At 39.0% G+C, this 20852-nt stretch overlaps 1 protein-coding gene across 2 annotated transcripts in view; it reads right to left on the reverse strand.

Moving 5' to 3' along the window:
* Window positions 1-20852, reverse strand: part of TENM3 (teneurin transmembrane protein 3) — a 355944-nt gene that overhangs the window by 322397 nt on the left and 12695 nt on the right. Inside the window, exon 1 of one of the 2 annotated variants that reach the window (XM_021397104.1) lies at window positions 5262-5547. The exons of the other annotated variant lie outside the window; for it this stretch is intronic. The gene's annotated coding sequence lies outside the window, so the exon portion shown is untranslated. Of the gene's footprint in view, window positions 1-5261; window positions 5548-20852 lie in introns of those variants that run through there. 2 annotated transcript variants of the gene reach the window in all.

Below are 20852 nucleotides of genomic sequence, written 5' to 3' on the forward strand. Positions count from 1 at the left end.
GTTCCTAGGACAGGAAATACAACCCAGATACTCCTAATTTCAGAAAGTTTAAATTGAAATGATATTTCTGTACATTTTAAAGCCCAAGAAATACAATTCTTGCAAATGCCAGTAAAAGGCCACGGGCTTTGGGGTAACTTGCAAACTTTAGCTGTGAATGAACGAGAGCAAAGTAGGCCGGTTACAATAAGAAACTATGTAAAAACAAGCCCATGTGAACCAAGAGCAAGAGGGAAAGAATCCTCACCATGAGCACTAGGCTCCCCACGGTGAAGGGCAGAGAAAGATGGTGGCTTCCTGTCAGTCCATACCTACCCATTTTACTGCCAGCCTTACAACACAGAAGATCACTAGAAAGGGGTAGAACACTTGGAAGTTTTGTTTAACAATTGTAAATTTATCATTAAAGAGGCTTTTCTGCGTTACTATGAGCTACTAAACTGGCAACACGCTAACTGGACAACCAGTAAATTCTTATTTCCTTATCTACAGTATGTGACCTTTTACTTCAACAAGACTCAGAGTGCAACAGTAATGCACCCTTCTCATCTGCTTAGTTTGCAAGCAATAGATTTTAAACACAGAGAGAGAACTTCAAAAACTTTGGAAGGTTTTAAAATCTCAGGCTCCTTAGAACAGTCGATCATCAGCTCTCTTACTACTTCCCACCACTTCTCCCTCAGTCTCCCCATAAGCAAAATTTTCAGTAGTGTGTATGAGGGAACAATGATAAGAATGGTTGCTGTCTCACAAGTTCTTATTTGGGCAATAGTGCCTGATTGATGAGCAAATAGTCTTTGTCACAGGACACTACTCATGACATTCATGCAAGACTACAGGGTAATTATTACACTCTCCATACAAGCGATCACTTTCCAAATTCTTAATAAACATCAGTAGCTTCCAAAACAAAAAGAATAAATTTTAGAAAATATAGCATTATATTTGACCTATTGAAATGAAAGCATTTTAAATACTGCTGTTAAAAGCCAGATTCTTCAAGAAAATAGAAACAATATGTACCGAAGCAGACAAAACTCTAAATAGCAAATGTTTTATCTTCCACCACATATCACTTATGATCAAAAGTCATAGTGCCTCTCTTTGTTTGAAGAGCATTAGGGTGCTCTTCCTTAGCAGCAGTTAGTCTGTTTAGTTTAGAGTACAAAAATAACGGGGGCACAGCGGAGTGACAAGTTTCAGTATTTATACACACAGTGCTAGCACTCATGTTTTCAGGAGCTGTTTTTCTGATGCTTGATGTATAAAATGTCTATACTTAATCACAATATAGACAGATGTCAGCACCTGCATTGTAGCCAGGCAATCTGGTACTGATGCATGGGATTAGTGTTATTTGAAAAATATTTATGAAAAATATAACTGAGCAGCATGATCACCTGTTTTCCGAAGACTAACACTTGAGAATATTCTCCTTTGGCCTTTTTGAAAAGGCTGTAAATTCACTGCTGTTTCCTCTTGAATCTCATAATTTAAAAGAACAGAGGAAAGCTGTCAGGATACTGTATATATACAGCAGACACATATCATATGCATTTTTACTTGAAAATTGTATCTATCAGAGATTAAGACAGATTTACATAACATAATATTTATTACAGGGATTACTTACTGTTTACTTGAATCATCTTCTTCCTTCATTTAAATTAAAATCCTTTTTATAAGCCAATGAAGCTTATTTTAAACAAGGTCCTGCCTTATAATGAATACCTCATTTTCAAAATGACTACTTAAAAGCTTTTGAGATAATATTTGGAATTTTAACAAATGTGCACCCAATCAAAGGCTCTTGCACTGAACAAGTTTGTGTCTAAACATGAAGGATGCTAGAGTGTTCGATAGTAAAAAAAAAATGTGCCAGATAATATAGCAAAGTGTGGCATTGAAGTTTTTGTTTGTTTCCTTGCTGGGTTGGTGAGTTTTACAATCCAACTGTGATCATTATTAGTGAGATATAAGTAACTAATTATTTTCTTCCTCTAGCTGAAATCAACTTGATGGTCAAGGCAGATAAGCAACTTAGGGAAAATAAAACATGATGATGCTTCTCACTCAAAAACAACAACAACAATAAAAAACAAACAAAAAACCACCAACATTTAAATAAGACCCAGTATCTCATTGTTTGTTACTTGACATGTTTCCCCCCATTTCCTTCCTTCTCTCCAAATAATTCCACATACATCACAAAATGTCAAGTTTGCTGCTGAAGGACTTTTCGATGTCTTCATTATTGAGATCAATGAACTCCTCTCTCAGACTTCTATCCTGGGAGGGTAACCTTTCTCCAAAATGTCCTTCACTCAGAACCACCCACACTCCCAAACATGGCTAAACATGAATGATTTCATAACAATAAAAAGTGCACTTACTCATCTGGTATATATTTAGTTTTAACATTTTCTTGACAGAAAGCACTAGAAACAGGTATTTCTTATTCTGAGAACAGGTCAAAGCCTCTGTTTCTCATTTAAAAGCTCCCTAACATCTCAGTTCCATACAGAATGTCAGAAGCACACTACACAAAGCATCACAAAAGGTCATAAAATTCCCACTTCTCAAATATTGCTTGTCTGCAGCCTCCCATTATAAACATTTTACAACCTGTGTAAAACTGAGTAATCTAGACAATCACTGTGCCTTCTGAGTCCTTGATCATTTAGTAAGACCATCTCTGTATCTCTAAAAAAACCCCAGACATTAATACAACGTGCAGGTCTAGATTCTGTCAAGTCTTAAAAAAAAATCTAATAAACTCGTAGGCTCTATGACAACAAGATATTTTGGGGTGCTTGGTAAAAGGAGTAATTCAAGTATCTGTTTTTATGGCAGAATTTACATATCCTAGAGATATTCTAGATGATACAGCAATTTTTACAAACTTAGGGAAGGAATATTATTTTTCGTTACCCTTCAGGCAACTAGGTTGCCTGTAGATACGAGAGAGAGGGAGAACACACAGAACACTTCAGACGAGCAATTGTTCAATTGCCCTCTAAGCAATTAACAGAGCAGTCACTTCACTTGCAGATGGGAATAACATGAGCTGCAGTCTCCAAACGACACCTGAAGACTCTGCTTAGCCACAAGGCCTGTGCAAGCGCTGGAGTCATAGAAGCCAGATTGCCTCTCCACAATAAAACACCTCCTCATAGGCCATGAGGGAGTAGCACAGCTAGCATACAGGAGAAATATCTAGAAATGCATACTATAAATGGGGGTTTTATTGCAGTTGTTTAGCTTGTTTTTTTTTTTTTTTTGTTTTTACAGACACAAAAAAAGGAAAAGAATAAGGTAAGCTCAATACAGACTATGTTAAACAGAAAAATACTCGCACCAGCTCCCATTTAAATCAATTCTTCTAACAAAAAGGATGTAAGTAATTAACTGCTTAATCCCAATATTTTGTCTTGAAACAGTAACAAGCAGTTTACAGCGTTGTGCTCTGTATGATTTTTGGTGATTTTAGTTGTTGAAAGAGAGTAAAGGTTTGTGTTTCTCCATTTCTAATGTTGAAGCACAGACGGAAACTGGGTATCGGAGCAGAAAAGATTATTACCTTCAAGCCAATGAACTTTGTCCTTCTTAACAGCGGCTTTTACAGCATCGTAACTGATACCATCCAGCTCAGAGCCCTGTCCGCCCAGACTTCTGCTATTAACATTAATAACCAGTGCTCATAAGTATGACATTCTTTTGGTGGTCTTGCCTACCACCAGTAATCTTCATGACAACATTGGCAAAGGAAGGCAAGCAAAAATGAAGAAAAACACCAGTTGGTGTAATAAATGCCACCTACAATTCACTTACTGTATAGTATCAGCCTCATGCCAGTGAGCACCAATACAAATTATTGGAAGAAAAATCAATTAATTATTTTTAAAGATGTCAGAATACACACATAATAAATACTAATGTAAGATTTTCCCAATTTTTTTTTTATTACTATATAGTGTTTCACTTCTTAATCGTTGCAGTCTGAAATAAGTATCTAGGAAATACGCACAACTTTATCAATAACAGATCAAACAAAGCATCTCAGTTTTGACACTGATGAACAATGGAAAATACAGCCACGAGAGACTTCTCTCTGCTGCTTTTCTTAAGTTGTTGAGTGAATATGTTGTCAATATGAAATCTTAAAAAATGTTTGTATTTAAGTTGTCATTTGCCAGATTCCTACTGTTCTCCCCTAGTACATTCACACTTTTAATAATGTGCTGAAAAATGGAGGAATTTCAACAAATTAACTGCTTGTCTCTTTTTTACTAAGATTATTAAAGTTTATTGGTAGCAGTAAAAAAAAATAAAATCATTCAGCAGTTTTCATCAGAAGGAGGAGGGAAAAATAGTGCACTGTGGCCAGGCTCAGAGGAAAACCAGCATTATATGAAAAAATGTAACAAATGGATTTTTGGAATGTGTAAACAACCATATGCTGTGAATCTGGAACCACTTGTATATATGCTTAATCTTAGTGTATTGTGGAGGGTGATGTTTCAAACAAAGTTACACAGAAATTTCCAGGTCACACACTTATGTATGAGTTTGCCTATTGCTGTGAAAAAAAAAATCTGTCTTTCTTGCTGAATGATTTACATTCTAGCTTTCCTATTTTAAATAAGGTTTGACAATTTATCTTTGCAGGTCTAGTCAGAATCTCAGGATTAGTGATGAGTATGAAAGAAAAAAAACCCACTATCTGTAACATAATATATAGAAACTATCTTTAATTAGTGTAGTTGTTTCTTTCATGGGTATTTAATTGCCTCCATAATCATTCATAATCCACATGCAGCTGTGCATCGTACATTCAAAACAATTCTTGCACAGAATTGTAGGAAAATGTCCAAAGCACCTAATTCCAAGCCCTTAATATTTTCAAGTCTAGCTGCTCAAGTTCATATGGTGCCTCCCAGGAGTTTCCCCAAACACACTTGCACACAACAACAAAGTAAATCCAACAGACAACACAGATTAAGATTTATGATACGTTTTCCCTTTAAAAAAAAATTATACTACAAACAACTACATAGAGAAAGCATAACAGCAAGTTTAGTTAATGTAAAAAATACGTGGCAGTGAAGCTCCACTGGAGTGTAAGGCTCTGAAATCCACACTGGAAAGTCACACAGATAACAGTCACAAATCACAATCTCCAGTGAAAAATCCAACATGTAAACGATGGCTAGAAGCATGCTCTTGGGAAATTTAAGCTATATAAATACATAAAAATTTACCTTTGTGCGCCAAAGTAAGCCTTTCTCTCCCAGTCTTTGGGGTCTTTATCAATTTGTATGCTTTCTTCACTGATTTTCCTCTTATCTGGAGCCCGCAGCAGTCACTGGAGGAAGCACAGGGTTCACCTCCCTCTCTTCATAGCAAGCCAAGGCATGCAGGAAGCTGTGAGACCCAGGCAGCAAGGGGCCTGTGAGTGCATGGGTCTTCTCACACCATGTCTGTCCTCTTTTGCTTCCAATGATGTGTTCAGTGCTGTCACTGAACTCAACTGGGATGACCAGAAGAATTCAAGCTTACATTATAGTCACAGAACCCAGCAGTCTCAGGGTTTTACAGAGTTGGCTAATGAGAAAGCAGAGCTTTCTTGCATCTCTGGACATCTCCTGCAAGGCAAATTGTGCAGCCTCAGGTACATCTGAATGAGCCAATTTTGATCATAATCTGGAAACAGTAACCCCACGAGTAACTAACACATGTCAGACTGAGGAAAAAGTTTGACTGTGGTTTTTAGCAGCTCCTTGAGGAGCAAGTCAGCCAAGGCCCAAAGAACACTATGCAGCCAGAAGTATGTACAGCTTTCTCTCTTCATTAAAAATGTGTTGCTGCTGTAACCAGCAAGACAGCTGAGGCTTACAAGATCTTCCAAGAGAAGAGAAACGCCTCAGAGAACTACCTCAGAGAAATGCCCTTTTTCCCTATACACAGAGATTCCTTGTAAAAGAAGGACCACAAATAATAACAAAATAATTGCAAGAGGCCATGTTGTTTTCTTTATCCTATGTTTTGCAGCTACTGTCTTCTAACCACTCCAAACTGAAAAATAAGAAAGCACAAGCACAGAGGCCAACCAATGGGAAAGTCAGAACTCTCGTTTTTCCACTGACCCACCAATGCGACGCGTGGAAATGTCCGTCACACTTCCATGTCACAAATGAGAAGAGAAGCCCTTCAGTCTCAAAGTAGTCCCGCAGCTTTTCTTACTGAGTCATAACGATCGAAATCACAGGAAGCTTTCAAAGAACGAAAGAAGCTGCCAGGAGATGCTACAGGCACCTTTTTTTTTTCCCTATCTGTTCATACACATGTACACAGATGCGTGCATGCTCCACTCATATATAGCTGAGAATATTCAAGTGTCCGTAGGATTCCCTCTTTTAGATCTTCTAAACTGCTATATTTTAATTTCTTTTAAGTAATAAGAACATATGGATAAAGGAGACCTTTGTGAAAACTCCTTGCAAGACAGGCTCCTAAAAATTTAAATTGCTATGGTGTAAGAGGGAAAATGCTCCTGAAGTAAACCAGCAGACTGGTGGCAACAAAATAAGGTAGGAGTCAATGTTTTCTTTGTGGAGAACAGCCTCACAGAGGTGTGCTTAAAAACTGTGAGGTGCGATGAGTAGCAAGGCAAAAAAATTAACTGAGTCTGTAGACTTGATTACTTACCATCTCTCTTACGACTCTTGAAAGGTACAGGGTACGGACATGGCTAGGTGTACATAGCAAAGATTGTGTTTAAATATTATAGTAACCCTAAGGATAGGGGTTAGAAAAGACTTTTGTTCATAAAGTCAGAAAAAAAGCAACTAATAACTGGAAAAAACAGAAAGTAATTTCCAGGTAAGTGAAGATTTTTCACATGAAAGGACTATTTTGTTTAGCTCAAAAAGCATACATAGTTTAGATTAAAAATAACTGCTATATTCACCTACAAAATATTTCCATCTCCACATAAAATATTCAGCTTCTAACAACATTGTAATAATTGACTGATTCTTCTACTCTAATTAGGTTTTTTGGTTTAAATCCTGCATATTTAACTAATATGTTCACAACAGCTGTCCTAAAGAAATCCCTTCCATATCATACCTCTTCATTTATGGACAACTTCCAGAAAGTAGAGAATTTTACAAGGACTGTATTGATTCCAAGGTAGTAAGGGATGGTAGCTGTATGACCTCCGTAGTTTTTCTTCAGAGAAAGGATCAAGTGATAAAGTAGTGCTGTGATTTGTAAAGGTCACATACTGACAGATCAAATCAATCTTAATTTTGAGAATAGAGTATGAATAAAGCAATTTTTATGCACTGGATCTTAGGGACGCACAGTGTAGAAGAGACAATCATAACCAAAGCTTCAATTAAGATGTTTTGATGAATTCATTATTAATTTCTATTTCTAAGGCAGAAAAAAACAATTGTTGAGAACTGTCTATTTGCAGCAAGCTTAGCTTTCTGCTTGGATGCCTTCTGTGTCCTCAGCAATCCTAGCTGCAAGTTTTTTTTCCAATGATGTATTATTTTTATTACTAATAGAGAAATAGTATGTATTAAATTAAACACACAATCTGAGAAAAAATATTTGCATTTGGATTTGATCTATTTAATAATATACGGTGAAGTACATTTTGAACTTGAGGAACACCTTTTCAAACTAAATCTATAACCTTACAAGAGAAATTTATCACAAGATCGTGAAGGACAGAGCCACGGTCTATCTCATTATGCCTGCCAAATATATTTCAAGCTGAAATGTGAGAGAAATGAACAAATAAAAGTCTATGGCTTAAGAAAAATACACGACTTCTGTCCCTTTGCAACGAGTAATTCTTCGATCTTGAGAACTAAGTCAAATCTTGCCAATTTGAAAAAGGTGATTACAGTTTCTTCACTACACAAATTCTCAGAACAACGCACATGCAAAGCAACACTCTCTTAAGAGAGATTTATTATGTGTGACCAACTGAGCAAAAAGTTACAGCATTTTTAGGCAAACAAAACATCAGCAGGCTAGGAGAAAGACGCCAGAAATAAGATTTCCCAATTTGATGGACTACTGCATTAGATTGACAAAATGCTTTCTAATTTCCCTGTTCTTTATTATTAATAGGTTTACATCACTTGAAATATTTGCTACATCTATATTTTGTATGAAGCTCACTGAAGAGTCTGCCTCTCCCTGCTGAATGGAGGCTTCCAACTAGTATGGTGACAAGGGAGTATAAAGAAAAGCAAAAATGACTACTGATGACATTGCAAAACTATGGAAATATTTGTTCTCTATTTCCTTTTATTAAAGTTTTGTGTTTTCCAGAAAAAAAATGCAACAATTAAAAGAAATCTTCTCCATATTAATGTAAAATATTTGAGAGTCACTGATCTTGGTCGTGAGAAGGGCTGGTGATCACCTCTTTCACTGAAGGCTCAAAAATGCTGGGATTATTGCCACCCTCTTCTAACACCTTTTTGTTGCAGCTGGAGGGTGCTCACCCTCCCTCACCTGCAGACCGCGCACCCCAGATGTGGATGTGCCCCCTCCGACTTCTGCCAGTGCTGTCACAACAATTTAGCACTTTGAGCTCTGCGTGTGTGAGGATACTGACATGTCTTCAGCTAACAGCGCTCCAAGTAACACCTGCCAAACCCTGAGGTTTTCAGAGCACAGCTGCTGACACTTCCTCTGCAAGACCATTCACTAGACCATCTTCCAGTAGACAGGCACGCATACAACGTACACAGCTGTTTGTCATAGGAAAATCTCTCACACACATAGTAGAAAGTGGAGGACAACAACAGCAGCTACTCTAGAGCTGAGAAGACTGCTTACATTTTTGGTGACAAAGTGATGGCAAGTGCCAAAGGTTAGTACTGGCAGCCTTGCCATCTGCCAGCCAGGAGCGGGGTGAAGAGGCTCCCAGGACACTGGAGCTGGGAAAGGGCAATGCAAGTGGCCACGGCTGCTGGGCATGCATCACTGCATCTGAAGTGCCACAGCAAGGAGGAGCTACCTTGATGTATAATACATGCTTCCTTGATTGTCAGAGCAACTATCTTTGGGAAAGCACAAGAACTATGAGTGAGGAGAGAGGGACTGTCTTGGGTTTGTTTCTTCATGCTTGTAGGACACAGCTAGCCAGTATCTGTGTCAGCCCGCCTCTGCAACAGAATGACAATATTTTTGATAGCAAAATCCCTTCCTGCCACTGAAAAGTGTCAACACTTCTACCAAGTAGAGGACTAGCTGTTCCCACCAAAAACAAATGCATTTAAGAATATCAGTGAGTTTTTGTGTAGGCACAATCACGCTGTCAATAAGAAGCGAGTCCTTTCCTTAAGGCTTTGCAGGTGCACCCATTTGCCGTCTAATAGAAATGGATCAGCATGCCTGAGCTGCTAGTTTCCCATGGAAAAGCTCTATACTTCTGATTGTTAATGGCCAAAGCATGTCTGCCATCCCTCACCAAATATCGGGGGCTGGGGGTTGGCACAGATATAAATGAAAATGGCTCTGCGCACCTTGAAATTCCAAATTGACTGGGATGAATCAAATTTGAAATAAAATTTTCATTCAAATTGTAGTTTTGAAAGGACTGTAGAACTGATAGCAAACTAAACTAAACCAAACTCTTCTAAACTCTTCTAAAACCAAACTGTCAATACCTTACTTCATGAGATCAAGATGCTCTGCTCTCACTCACTGCCAGCAGAAGTCTGCACTACACATGGGCAGCAGAGACGTGTATATGGCAGCAAAAATAACATAGAGCTCAAGCGTTCAGTGTTGCTTTTAAAGAAAAAGCTCAAAAGATTGCAGTACTAACCGGAAACACTGAACCATCCCTTCTGCTGTAATCAGTGTTCTGAAAATGACACTTTGCCAGGCATTTCCCAGGTTTCAGTGGCTAATCAACACACACCGTAAACCAGCCTGCAGCACACGTGGTGTTGAACAATACGGGGCATCTCATGATTGCCTCCAGTATCAGAAATGCACACCCAGATGGAACAATTTAAAACCGCCTTTTGCAGCCATGTCAATATATGTGAACTAAAATGCCAGATTATAATAAGGAATTGTCTTAGCCATAAATTTAACTTCACATTTTTTTTTTCCTACAAGAAGTCACTATTATAAGTCATCTTAACAAAAACAGTAACTGTAAGCTTACATTGACACATGGACAGAAATATCACAATTTAATACTCAAATTATGGCTCAAGTTTTTGATTCCCCACTACTGTTCCAAAAGTAACTCTTAAGGGTGCCTTATTACTCCAAGTCTTGCCTTTATTTCTCAACGTTAAAGAAAGTCTTGGCAAAGCATCACAGAATATACACTATAGATACTTCAACTATTTTTCTGTTTAAAACAAGAACAACCATTCTGCAAGCAGTAAGAATAATTTTAACAATAACTTTTCCTCTTAATTATTTGCGTGAACTGTGTTTACTAAGGAAATATTAAATTAAATCTGGAAAAAAAGCTACAGAACTCCACATATTCCTAAAATATTGAAACACTGTACATGGTAGACACAAAACATAAATGCTGAAAAATAGTTTAACCAAGAAGGAAATCTTAAACTTTCAAGTAAAATAGGAGACCTAAAGGTCTCTCAAAGGTTTCTGGGGCAAGTTTGCCTGTTCCACTGGGAAATTTGCTAACATTTTGCAATGGTTTGGATAGAACTAACTTTAAAGCATAATTCATTTCAGAACTACTCTCTGGTCAGCCACTACAATCTAACTGAATTTGTCACTACACATAAACACCAGTTGCTTGGTATTAACAGATTTTCCTTTGCTCACTTGTGACTGAAAGAAGTCCAACTCTCCAAATACTATGGCCTTTCAGAACTGATCACTTCTCAACTTGCACAGCTACCACCAGCAGCAACTTCCTAATGGACAACTGGCCTGCATTCAAAATTTCTGAAATACTTCAACATCTAACATTAAGAAAAAAGGCAACACAAAAATAAAAGAAAAACTCACATTTGTAATTTTTAGCTGAAATCTGACTGTACAAACTCCTGCTTGTCTGGAGCACAAGAGCATGAGATCTGCCATTGTGATCCAGCTCTACAGGTAGCACGTAGGAATGTGGTTTGGAGTTGTTACCCGGTCTCTTGCACTTTGTTCATACGCTCCCACTGCATGTGGCAAGATCTTGGGTCCACAAGCAGCACCAGTTTCTGGCTCCCACAAGTTCCACCCAAGTACAAAAAATGAAGACCCTCTTGGTCATATGGAGCAGCTCTTTGAATGCAAATGTCTCTTAAATCAGTCAACAAGCCAAGGTCCTCAGCACTGCACTGAGTACAGCAGGAGTACCCCGCATAGTAAACACAATACACCAGAGTTTGTTTCTTCTGCTCTCAAGAAGCTAAAGAATAGCGTGAATATCACCTACCAATCACAATAAGTGCATTTATATTTTGAAGCAAATATAAAACACAAATGAAAATTGTGGAAACAAACACAAAGAAGCAAGTATCTTTAAAAGTAAGTTTTAAGGAAATTCACAGGTAAGTATGGTGATGCTGTAGCTGGAAGCAAATTATCAAGGCAATAAAATATGCTTAACTTAGGTAAATAAGACTTGTGCTAAAAATGAAAGGAAAAAGCTGAAAGAAGAATGATGAGTCACCATACCTAGATTTTGAGCAAGAGGACGGTTTTCTATCGATCCCTGAAATTAATTGGAACCAGCAGTTATAGAGCACTCGGAAAAAGAATGAATGCTTCTTTCACATGCAGCAAATACGAAGATACAGAAGGAATGTAGAGAAATGAATCTGTCGAGAGAGGAAGCAGAGGCCACAAGGTAGCGAAAAATACCAATGTTATATATAGCAAATGAGATCTGCAGGTAGAGGAAAGGTATCACTTGAGAAGTTCAGGATCAAACATGGTACTGAGGTTATTCACAGAAAGTCTAAGTACTGACTATACAAGCAGAACAGTTGATTTGTCCCCAGGAGAAACACATCCACATGAAGTATTTAAAGGTAAAGTCAACGCAGGCAGGCAGAGAGAACAGAGAGTCATTAGAGGTGTCAGGAAATATGTACAGCTGCGAATCACAGGCACATAACTGTCAGTTAGCAATGTAGTTTATGCATGGTGTATAGGAAGGAGCAGGTGGCCAAGAAGTGACCCTGGTGAGAGGGACTCAGGAGAGCAGGGGTCTTGGCACATAAAGAGTGAACAAATACACACCTTATTGTTAAGAGATCTGTAGAAAAATGTCCACAATAAAAAGACAGGGCAGGCAGCTATGATGAGAGACGTGTTGAAAAGCAGGGGCTGTGCTAGGAGGAGGAAAAGAGAGAAGTAATGCCTGCGTACAGATATTGTACAGAGCTTTCCAGAGCAGTACTTATTATCGAGAGCTAGGTCAATCTCAAATATAATTTTTTAACAAGTTATTTGGGAAGAGACTACGAGTGAGGTCTAACGCTGCCTATCTTCTCTTTTCACTGCCAAAATGTTCCTTAGCTGTAGGATTTTATATTAGGCCTTTTATAGATATGACATTTAAAACTTTTATTTAAGTGAACAACCCAAGCCAACCCTTACAAAGCAAAGCAGCAGGTAGGCAAGCTCACTGTAGACACTGGGTACACTTACCCATTTATTTAAATTATCTAACTAGATAGAATTGTAAAGTGAAAATATCACTTGTCAGCACACATCAGCTATAATTGGTGCTGTACATTTAACGAATAAGCCAAAGTTGAAGACTCTATAGTAAGTGTCTGACTAACAACACAGCTTATGCCAAACTTCCTTCAGCAGCTTCAGGCTCAAGTCTCTATAGCATACCTTCACTTCTCTCAAAAAAAAAAAAAGGATTTAAAAGAATATACTTATTAATTAAAGAAACTAAATTGGTGTTATTGAAAACAAGATTAAAATGGCTAAGAAGAAAACAGAACAATTTAGAACAGTTACTTAAAACAACTACACTGTTTTCCTGAGAAACACAAAACCTAATTTTTCTATCTTCTCTCCCCTACGCTATTTAGGTAATGGTTATACACTGAGAAGCTCAACTCCACAGTCTGAAGAACAGATCCAGGTTCCAACCTTCATAAAACTCACAGAGCATCTATTTACAGCATATATGTTTGGTAAGTCCCTCATGTAGGCTGGAAGCGAAAATGGGACATTCCTCTCCAGTCTCACAGATTTTAAATAAATCAAGCAGAGGCCAGTGTAACAAGCAGGCCAAGTAGTTCTGAAATTCTGCACCTATTTTCCAAAACATTGCTTTCCAAAACAATTGAGAAACTGGAACATCAAAATCTGCAATTTTATTACTAAGAAAATTGGGAAGATAAAGAATAAATGAACATTTACAAGTTTTAAATCCTAATGATGCATCATACGCATATTGTCACAGACCACATAAAAACATAATGACCTAATATGATTATGTCTACATGTTCTATAAGGACATGCAGAGGATGTATCTTTGTGATTTAAATCATCTCATATTCTATTGAAGCAGCTCTACAACTTTAAAACCTACTGCAATTTTGCATGTCTGCTGTCATTTACACCAACCAACACATTCTGCTGAATATTCAAACATCTTGTAGGGAGGTGTCTCTTCCTGTGGCACAAGGTTGGAACTAGGTGGTCTTTAAGGTTCACAGAAGTACTCTGGAGCACAGAGAAAGAAGAACATTTCCCTTGATAGCGTGGACAAGGGAACCTTGGTGGGAATTTTGGAAGAGCAGTGCGCTCAGCATGCTGATTTATGAGGAGGAGCTTATCCATTGAATTTCATAGGGAAGGACTAAGAGAAGAGAGTAATGTAAGAGTTCACCTTGGATGATGGCCCTTCTGTGAAACAAAGACTTTAAAAAAAATCTGATAATTCTTTTACCTCAGTCCTGTTCTCTGCAGTGGCTTTACTTTATGGCACAAAAAAAGCGAGCTCCAAATTTCAGCAGTGCCATGATGTGCCACTTATATTCACGTAACTCGTAGAAACATACAGTTGGTTCCTTCCAACTCAAACCATTCTGTGTCCCTATGAAGCAGGACAAATCACTTCGCTAGTATTTGAAAAGTATCGGTGCAACAAGAGTGAAAACCTTGTAACAAAACAAAGGTTTCTTTTTTAAAATAGTTTCAATTAATCTGATCTTGAGAAATCAAAGGAATAGCTCAATTATTAGCATAGCCTTCATTCTCAAACCAAGATGAAGAAAGATCACAGTTCATAAGAAATTTAGAAAATCACGTCTATATCAGTTCAAGTATTGCTAGCAGTAACTCAGCAAACCCACCCTACCCATTGTAAGTGCACAGCCTTAACTAATATTTTGAATTTGAAAAAAAGAGTTCTACAGAACAGGATACACCCAGAATCTTTTCACTGATTTCATTTGCACAGTGTTTCTTGCTGATTAAGATATCTGCATAAAGTATGTAGCACTGGACAATAGAACAATTCTCCAGATTCCTTTTGGGCACACTAACACAGGTCCCTTACAAGACAGACTGCCCTGTTTTGCAGAGCTTGCTGACACTGTGGGGATCTCCCAGCCACCATGACACTGAAGAGCTTTCTCTTCCATGAACAGGCTCTACCTCGGGAAAGCTAGAGGTAACGCAGACATCTCCTCGCCAAACCAGAAGAGCCAATGGCCTTTGTGCAGTCCCACCGCTGCCAGATGGTGTGCTCTCAAGCACTGCAAGCTTCCTGGGCAACTGACTTGCAGCACTTCTGAAAAACACGTGGGGCTATACCCTAATCCTCTGTGCCAGCCTGGTGGGCTATGGGGCTGGAGGCAAACAGGAACAGGCTCGGCACAGCTCTCTCCAGCACAGGGCTTCACTCCACTCAAGCAGTGCAGAACATGGAGTGGGTGGACTAGCAGAGAACTGGAGGTGCCAGGCTACACATACACACATTTCAAATGCTGATGTGAAGGAGTTCAACTTAGGAAAATGAGGCTGAAACTTGTTACTTTCTATCCATCCCAGTAAAAGCATGCGCATATGCATCAAAATGGTATGGAAAGCCAAAGCAAGTCCTCTGAAATACAGCTAGCCTTTCGCTTTACAATGCTCTTTGCAGAAGAAAAGCAACCATACTGCAGTCCTGAAAGCTTTAACTGAAAATACTTTTGAATCGCTAGAGACGTTTCACAGGTATTTGTATTATTTTAGCTCGTTTGGTGTTTGTTTTAAGTGGAAAAACTTCCTGTCAAAACAAAGTGGTAAGCTGATAATAATGTGATTCTGCTCCGATATCACACAGTTACGTCAGCTGTAGGCTGGCACCCTTCACAGGTCTCAGCAATTCAAAGGGAGGCTAACTAGACTGAAAAATAAATGTTAGTGAGAAACAAGCAACCGCAGGGAAATAAAACGGACTAAAAGGAGAACAGTATTTTCCAAGGGATGTGAGCAATCTGTAGGGCATCTTCTTTAATAACTGCATGTGCCGGAGCGCACAGAATTAATTCTTGTTCAAATATAAGTAACATATTCAGAGACCTCAAATAACAGACATTACTACCTGGCATTTCAGACACAGTTGTTGAAGTATGCTGACTGTAAGCAGAAATGTTCGTATTATGATACAGGGAGACGGTCTGTTCCACCAGAAACACTACAGTCTGACATCTGTTAACAATTGTACTGATTTAGTTCTAATGAGAGTAAATGGAGACAGATTTACAAAAATCTGTCTCTCAAAAAGATGTATGTGTGCCTTTAAAATATTTTATTTCAGATACATGATGCTATGGCACCAAGAGGAACAAGGATATAATTTACTACACTGCACCACTCTGACATTCATGCATGGCTTTTGGGCCAATAACCAGAAACTACAGTTACAGAACTGATTTGTTCGGGCAGAGCTGCAGAGGCAGTACTTCAGGATTTTAGCCACGGCAGCCATCAAACTAATTCAAATTAAGCTTACTTTTTATGATATTCTAAAATTCCATTATGCTCATTACTAAGATGTCTGCTCAAAAGCAGAGTGGTCAAGCACAGTAAGGGTAAGTTATATTCATTCTTCACATGCTCCTAGCCCCTGTCCCACCGCCAACACGCTCACTGCTGGCAAGGAACAAGCAGAGGCTCAGCTGTCCTGGACACAGAGAATGACAAGGGACACATGGAGCAGGCAGCTCCATTACTAGGTGCCTTGCAGACTGCGGTAGCCACCAGAAATCTAAGCTGATGAACGTTAAAGCATGGGCATAAGCCTCAGCGTTTCTCCTCTCTGTTACGCCCCTTCCACAACACAACAGCGTGGTCAAACACACAGTGACCTGGTACCCTTCATCTGTTATGCAGCACCAGTTCAGCAGTGCTCTGAGTTCATTACAACCCTTCTGAGAACAAGCACAGGTTAAGATCAGTGTGTAACATCACAGCACTAGGCTACCATTTACTTTATTTCATTCTAAGACTGATTCATACAGACTAACAAAGATGACCTGTATTTCTTCTTCATGTTCAGAACCCTGAATACTATATTTTCATCATTCACTATTTCATTTAAAGCTAATGCCTGCTTATTATCTGAGGATAACTATGTTTTTGTTATAAAGTAAAACTATATGTTTCTAATTATTCATAGACTGTATAAACTGAATAACATCAGATGAAGAGATAAAGAGCATTAAAAGTAAGTCCTTTAACCAAGTTTGTTTACAGACTATTGATAAAAACCAGACTGCATTGCATTTTTCATAGTTCGGGAACACTGATTTCAACCAAGATGTTCCAACGCTACGTGCTGAAGGTCAGGCATTAAATATTAAATTTCTCCAACATGGCAACATCTTAAAACAAAGGCATGGTCATCGTCAGCAGCTTCTAAAATAAAGAATAATTAAAAAACAAGATTCTACTCCCTGCACAAACTGCTGTGTTAGCACACTGCAAAAGCAGTGAGCATGCTGCAAAAGTATTGAGCATTTGGGGGATCTGATTAATATCTAAAGGGATGTGGGAGGCAAAAGGATGAGGCCAGGCTCTTCTCCGTGGTGTACAGTGATAGAACAAGGAGTAATGGCCTAAAACTTGAACATAGGAATTTCTGTACTAACGTGCAGAAGAACTTCTTTATGGTGACGGAGCACTGGAACCAGCTGCCCAGGGAGCTTGTGGAGTCTCCTTCTCTGGAGATATTCAAGACCTGTCTGGATGCCCACCCATGTGACCTATTGTAGGGAACCTGCTTTAGCAGGGCATTGGACTCAATGATCTCTTGAGGTCCCTTTCAGCGCCTGCCATTCTGTGATATTAGCATGTTCTACTTCAAGCAGAGAAAAAAATGTATATAGTCAAGAAAATTTAAAATAAGTTCAGCAGCATGTACTGAAACACACTTTCTCTGAAGCTCCTGCATGGGAACACAAAACACAACACAAACTGTCACGTTTAAGCAATTGTATCCTATCAAAACCTATCTAATCAAAAACCCAATTTACACAAGATGTACAGTAGATGTGTTTCCAGATCCCCCTCTAGCTTCCCCATGACAGTATAACTGATCTAAACTAATGCAGGCACCCATTTTATATAGGTGGAAGAAAAAAAGAGCAGGTTTTATTTATTATGCTTTAATTATTTTTAAGTAAACAGAAGAAGTGCGATAGTGGCTGTAAGGGACAGACTGGAAGAACACAAGATATTTCAGTGGGTGTTTTACAGTTTGGAACAGTCATCCAGGCCAGTATTCTATTTCTTAAATATAACTATTCTCTGCCTCCCTGAACCCTGAAAACTGATAGTACAAACGGACACCATTTGGTTTTTCAAAACAGCTTTTCACAGGACAGGGAGGGAACAAAGCAGACTGAGTGATTTTTTGGAGCGCCAGCACCTGGAATAGGATTTGCTTTCTGTGGCCCTGAGCAAGCCACCTCCTCCTGTCCCACTGCCACCTACAGCACGAACACCAGAGCTCCCTTTTTAACACAAATATAGCAGCGTATCAAAGCGTGGCATTTAGCAGCGGGGGAGAGAAGGCAAAGGAGTGCAGAGGTAGGTGAGGGAAAGAACAATAACAGTTTTATAGCAGTTTTTCCCCACATTCTTGCGGATCTATGGCAGCAGAAACTTTTTACAATTTTTTTTCGGGGGGTCTTATTTGTACAATGCCAATACTTTACCTCTCCCTTACTGATTTTTTTTGTAATAAATAAATAAACACACACATGCACATGCACACTTTGTACTCTCTCTAATTCTCCAGCTATAAATATGCAAATTCCTTTAAAATACCAGACCCTAATTTTGAAAAGTAACAAGAAATGTATAACATACAAAAGACCAAGTCTTTTTGTAACTAAAAAAATACATCTCCTGGAGATACGAACTACGTTCTCTCTTGTAATTTTTTGTATTTTCTTCCTGTCCCTTTATACATATGAGTCTCATAGTGTTATAATAATACTGATACTGTAACTGGAGCTTTTTGACAAAGGAACAGAATACAATGGATAACTTCAATTCCAAAAGTAAGGAAATGACTTATTCTATATTGAATTGAGCACTTGAACATTGTCATATGTAAGGCAGTAGATAACTATTTATTTATTTAGAAATGCTGAAAAGACAGCAAGCTTTTGCTTTAAAAAAACCTCAGTTCACCCCCTACTTTCACTGCTGTAACTGTCCTCATAGAGCAGGGATTTGCGAGTCTGCTGAGCAATGATCCTGGATCAGTTGGAAGGGTCTCGCTAAGCGCCCTATGAAAATACCAGTGGGCCAGCACAATGCTTTATACATCTTCAGCTCTGTTTACAAGCTAAAGCATGCCCAGTGAATGGAAGACAGCATGGAAGCAGGTAGTACAAGGTTAAGAGACAAAAAATTGTTACTATGAAATCTGTTTCTCTAAACAGCAGACTGTTTCTGTCCGAAAACCTAAATCTATTTGTTTTAATGCTGAGATACAGCTGAACCTCCATGCTTGGAGACCCCTAGCAGCATGCACGCAGGTACCTGACCATTGCTCCCCAAACTGGCCACGAGTGTACCCAACAGGGAGGCCACAGAGCAGTGCTGCCTTCCAGGGCCCCGGGCTCCCTCAGTTGATAAAGCCATCTGCAGGACAGCACGCTTTGGGGAATATACATAATAAGTTCTGAAACAGGAAGTTAAGAGGTTCCATAGATTTCCTAAATTCCTTCACACTTCTCTGGCTAGATGCACGTACTGAGTTTGCTATGACAGCCTGTGGTTAGTTTGTTATATTCTCAAAATATAGAGGATCAATTCTGCAATGTGATCAATGCTCATACCACCTTACATGCTAAGTTAATTGCTAACATAGCTGCAGTACATTCTTTGAAGCGTTTCTGAGGAATAACAAGTATTTGTTACCTAATGTGAACAAGTCTCCAGTTTGCGAATATTGATGAGCACAGATGGAAGAATTACAAGGGCCTGCAAGTGACTTATGTGAGGTGTGTCAATAGGGTAAAAGTAGAATTAAATGCGTGGCCATGAAAGCACAAAGGCATTATTTAGATACACACAGAAAATGCATAATTCTTTTTTCTCACCCAACAAGAGAACCATTAAAAACACAAAAGTCACATACAAAAAAAGTGAGCTTTTACAAAGAAGTGACTTTGAATCTTTTGACAAATCAGGACTATGTAGCTTTGCAGCTGTAATATACACATACATATAACAAGCACATACTCTATAAAGGCATTATTTAACATTTTGCTACAGAAATTTCTAAGGAGATCTAGCAGTCCTTGGAATTAAAAATGGATGTTGAAATGAAAACACACAAAAAAAAGAGGCAATTGAAGTTAACTGTACACATTAGGTATTCTCCAAGACCTACAGCTCAGTTTTACCATTTACATTCCAACAAAATTCTGGGATTCTCAAAAATCTGTTATCTTCTCATTCAGAGAGAACCCTATGCACTGCTGGAACAGGATGATGCTTGGTTTATGAAGCCATGTGCAAGTACAAGAGCCCTGAATGCCACAGTACTCCTGAGAGAAGTAACCCTGTGCTTCTCCGCTTCTCTCATGCCTGCACATCCCTGCTGCTCATCCCACACTAAAATTCATGCAAATAGTTTTCCAATTACCAGAGCCCACCTGGAAGGGGCCAAAAGCTGCTTTTTACCAGAGCAGTTGTACTGTGGGTGAGCTCCCAGCCCGCAGCCGGTGTGGACCTGTGGGGCTGCTATGCAGCCAGCACCACAGGGACAGCAATGGCACTCATCACACTGTGACCTGCACCTCCCCACCCAGGAGCTGCATCCAGCCCGTGTTATGCCACGAATCACAAACCCATGCAGACCTGAAAACTCTGATGCAACAGCCACTTTTTGCTGAAGTACCTATTTTCTGCTATAGTAAGAGAACTGTGAATATGAAAGGACACCAGCTGAGCTCGGCTCTTTCTCCTCTCGTCTGCTCCCGCTGTTTTCCTTCCATACTGCCAACTTCAAGCATTTACCAGTGATGATTCAGGGACGGAACTCAGGTTCCCACATAAAAATCATGGGGTTTTGGAGAATTTTGGCTCTTGGTAGCAAGATTTCTACAGCTTCTCGTTCTGTGCTTCACAACCTAAGCTAGGCATCAGTTCCATGTGTATTTATTTAATCTTCACACATACAAGACAGAAAGCATTGTATTATCACACTGGACTGAAGCCTGGGTCTTAAAGAGAATGCTAAATAAAGATTTAGTCAAAGGCAGGGAACTGAGCAAGACAGTAATTGTTGACATACGTACTTGCCACCCAGCGTACCACACAGTGGTAAAAAGCCAGAAATAGAGGGGAAA

This window comes from Numida meleagris, chromosome 4 (genome assembly GCF_002078875.1).
Source record: "Numida meleagris isolate 19003 breed g44 Domestic line chromosome 4, NumMel1.0, whole genome shotgun sequence".
Lineage (NCBI taxonomy): Eukaryota > Metazoa > Chordata > Aves > Galliformes > Numididae > Numida > Numida meleagris.